A 4,715-nucleotide genomic window follows, 5' to 3' on the forward strand; every position below is an offset into this window, starting at 1 on the left:
ATGGAAACTAAAGAAAAAAGAATATGAAGGAGAAGAGAGTGATTGACAATGTCAAAAACTGTAGAGAAGTCAAGAGGGATGAGAAAAATGTCATTAGATTTTGCAATTAAGAGATCATTGATAACTTTGGAGAGAAGTTTCCATTGAATGATGAGGTTGAAAGCCAGAGAATTAATGAGCCAGAGAGAGAGAGAGAGACAGACAGGCAGACAGACAGACAGAGAGACAGAGAGAGAGAGAGAGAGACAGACAGACAGACAGACAGAGAAACAGAGAGGGAGAGAGAGAGAGAGAGAGAGAGAGAGAGAGAGAGAGAGAGAGAGAGAGAGAGAGAGAGAGAGAGAGAGAGAGGAAAGGAAATGGATGCATTGATTGTAGACTGTCTTCTCAAGTTGCTCAACCACTAAAGGGAGAAGAGATATGTGAGGATAATTAGTGGGGATGGACTATAAATAAAGTGAGGGTTTTTTTGAGGATGGGTGAGATATGGGCATGTTTGTAGGCTGCAGGGAAGCATCCAATAGACAGGAAAAGATTGAAAATAAGTAAGAGAGGAGGTGTGATTGAGGGGGCAATTTACTAAAGAAGATAGGGTGGAATGAGATCACTTATGCATGTAGAGGGGCTTGCCTAAATAAGAAGGGCCACCTCTTCATATGAGACAGTGGTGAAAGAGGACATTTTCTTCTTTCCATATGCAAAGAGGACACAGCCCCTCCAACATTTGATATTTTCCTCTTTTATTGTCTTTGCCAATCTGATAGGTATGAGGTAGAATCTTAAAGTTGCTTTAATTTGCATTTCTCCAATTAATAGTGATTACGGAATTTTTTATATTGATTGTTGATAGCTTAGATGACTTCTTTTGAAAACTTTCCAATCATATCTTTTTATCACTTATATTTTGGGAAATGGTTCAAATTCTTATAAATTGGATGAGTTCCTATATATCTTGGAAATAATTCCTTTATCAGGGAAACTTGTTGCAAAGCTTTCCCCCCAGTTACCCATTTCCCATCTAGTTTTTAACTACACTAGATTTGTTTGTGCTGGAACTTTTTAATTTTACATAATCAAAATTGTCCATTTTATCTTGTGTGATTCTCTTGATTAATTGTTTAATCATGAACTACCCTACTCATAGATCTGAAAGATAATTTCTTTCCTTGCTCCTCTAATTTATTTCTGATGTGACCATTTATGTCTGGATCATGTGTCCACTTCTAACTTATCTTGGGGTATGGTGTGAGCTGTTGGTCTAAATCTTATTTCTGCTAGACTGCTTTTCATTTTTCCCAGCAATTTTTTGTCAAATAGTGCCTTATGAAACTGGGATCTTCGGGTTTATCAAACACTAGGCACTGTATTTATTGGCTTCTGTATTTGTGTATCTCCTTGGCACTATACACCCTTTCCAGGGGCCCCTCCCTCCCTCTGATTGGAGAAGGTGGGGATGGTCATTGGACACCTCCTCCCTGATCCTCCACCATTTAGGGAGGGATCTCATGGAATTAACCTTGTCATTTCTCACCTTTAGCAACCTTCCTGGACTTCCAGAAACTCATCTTTCTGCAAGATGAAAGGGTCCCCAAAACTCTCACTGGCTCAGAATTTTTCCATTTCCAACTATAGGACTTCATATCCCTCAGAGGGCAGAGCTAAGGGCAGTGAGTGATGTAAGATCAATACAAAGATTTAGTATCTCATTTGACTCTCAGAACAACCATGGGAGGTAGGTCCTCTTATTTTGCAGATATAGAAACTAAGGCAAAAAGGAGTTATTTGTCCAAGGTCACACAGCTAATACATGTCTAAGGTGGGATTGCAATGCCAGGTCTGGTGCTCTAACTATTGTGCCACGTAACTGTCTCACTTTGACTGTCCACTCCACCTTTGGATAATATAATCTTTAGGTAATTTTTCTTGACATCAAACCTGAATCTTCCTCTTTGTAACTTCTACTCATTCTCCCTCATTCTGCCTTCTGGGGACAAACAGAACAAATCTAATCCATCTTCCACACACCAAATACCTGAACTTCAAATGCTTGAACATAGCTATCATGCCACCTATCACTCTTCTCTAGCTTCCTTTATTCAATAACATGGGGATGAGACCTTTCACTATCCTGGTGACCTTTCTCTAGGCATTCTTCAGTTTATTGGTCTTTTTTCCTAAACTTTCTGGTGTCCAAATCTGACCATCTGCAGATGGGATCTGATCAGCCTAGAGGACAGAGGGAGTATCACCTCCTTATTCCTGGAAGCTTTTCTTCTCAGGGCAATTCAACATGACATTAGTATTATTAGCTTTTTGGATGCTACATTACACTGCTGACTCATGTTGAGTTTGCAGCCCACTACATCTCACTTCCCCTTTTTAAAGAACCCTGATAATGTTTTGTTTTGTTTCGTTTTGTTTTGTGTTTTTGCTTTTCCTGGTCTAATCATCCCTTCTCTGTTCTATTCTGGTGAAGTTGATTTTTTTGGACCCAACTGAAAGACTGTATATTTATCCCTATTGAATTCCATGGTACTTGATTCAGCCCAATGCTCTCACCTCTCAGAATCCTTTTGTCATCCAGAACGTTAGCTTTCTCTCCTAGCTTTGTGTTATCTGTTAATTTGATGTAAGTGATCTATACCCTAACCCAAATCATTGATAAGAATGTTAAATGGTACAAAGCTAAGTCCACATTCTCTCCATCTCCTCTAAAAGAATAGCATAAAATAATTATACAAAAGCAACGCTAGAATTTCAAAAAGTTGTATTTATTACCTTTGTCACTTCCTCCAGTTTAATAAAGAAGGCAGTAAAGGGAAAAGCTAGGTCTCAAATCTGCCTCAGATCTCTATGACCACAGAAAAATCCTTCTGAGCCCAAATTTTCTCCTCTGTAAAATGGAGATAAAAACAACACAGCTCTCAGGGTTATTGCGAGTTTGTGAGTAAGTAAAGTGCAAGAATAAAGGATAAGTGAAGTATAAGGAAGTAATGTATAAGAATGAAGTCTAAGTAAAGTATAAGTATACAAAGAGTGAATGAAGGCTTTCCATGCCTTAGATAAAGGATAAGTTGGAGCAATTGTTATGATTCCTATTACTATTCTGAGTGACGGAGGAGGACTGAATTTATCATCTTCACCCCCCCTTCCCTTCTTCCTTTCTCCATCTTTCCACTCACCCAAGCTTGAAACCTCAGTCTCCTCTCTCACACCTTCCCTTCACTCACTTATCAGGTCCTGCCCAGGCTATGTCTGGAACTGCTCTCACATGGATCCTTCCTTTTCCACTCCCCTCTCCCACAGCACTAGAATAATCAGTCTCAGCCCTTGTTAACAAGTCAATAAGCATTTATTAAGCGCTTACTGTGTGTCAGGTGTTGAGCCAACTACTGGAGACACAAAAGAAAGCAAAAAGAGGCCCTGCCTTCAACAATCTTAGATTCCACTGATTGATACAGTGTATCAGGAACCATATAGAGATGATAAGTTATCTGTGAGGAGAAGGCACTTTTCTCTTATCACTTGTTCATTTAAAAATTTGTCTTTTTATTTATGAACTTACCAATTACAATAGACCAGACAATTCAACGAACAGAAAAGAACAAGAAAGCTGTTTGTAACTTTTGTCAAAATTTTTTTATAGGAAGCATATATAATAGATGTATATGATTTAGTAGGGCAGTTAGTTGCTAAGCTCAGGCAACTCCCTAAGACAATAAATCACAAATACTTGAGATCTATGTAGGTGAAGGTATTCCTACTCCAAAGAAATCATATTGATGAATCACCCCTCATTTGCACTGTTGTAACAGCCTGCACACCAGTCTCTCTGCCGTCAGTCTCTCTCTTCCTGAACCATTTCTTCACACAAAATAATCTTCCTGATACACAGGGCTGACCATGTCACTCCTCTCCTCAAAGCTCTTCGATATCTCCCTATTTCCTGCAGATCAAAATACAAACTCCTCTTTCTTTAGCATTGGGCTCCCTTCACAATTTGACCCCAGCTTAAGCTCCCAATACACACTTCACATTCTGGATAAACTGGACTGGTAGCTATTCCTTTGACTGGACCAATATCCATGGGGCTCTTTCCACAGGACAATTAGGTGAAGGATTTGGGCATGTTTAGCTTAGAGAATAGAGGGTTCAGAGATTCCTTTCTTATCTAGGTTGGACTATAGCTGTGGAGGTCCTTTCCAAGCCCCCAGTACTGTGATTCCATTGTTCTTTCTTTCTTCTACCCCATCCCTAGGCCTGGGAAGCAATCTTCCATCTTCTAAGATTCTTTTCTTCCTTCAAGACCTATTTCGCATGCTACCTCATCCAAGCAGTCTTCCTTATCACCCCTGATAAACACATCCAGGCAAAAGGGTCCATAAAAAGAGAGCTGAATTTTGGAGTTAAAAGTCTTGAGTTCAAATCCAGCCCCTGCTTTTACTACCTGTGACTTTGGACAAATCTTTTGACCTCAGTGGGCTTCATTTAGCTCAGTTGTAAAACGGTTTCTGAGATCCTTTTGAACTTTGTGATTCTTCCATCCTCTCTCTGCCTTCATTTCTCTGTTGATCACATTCTATCTTTTTCACATGGGTGTATCACCTATCCCTTCTAGTAAATGTAGTGAACCCCAAAGGAAGAACTTCTTTTGTTTTTCATGCTTTTGTCCCCAACACCTAGCATGAATGTGTTTTGCTTTATATTGCATCAAA

This window comes from Notamacropus eugenii, chromosome 1 (assembly GCF_028372415.1).
Source record: "Notamacropus eugenii isolate mMacEug1 chromosome 1, mMacEug1.pri_v2, whole genome shotgun sequence".
Lineage (NCBI taxonomy): Eukaryota > Metazoa > Chordata > Mammalia > Diprotodontia > Macropodidae > Notamacropus > Notamacropus eugenii.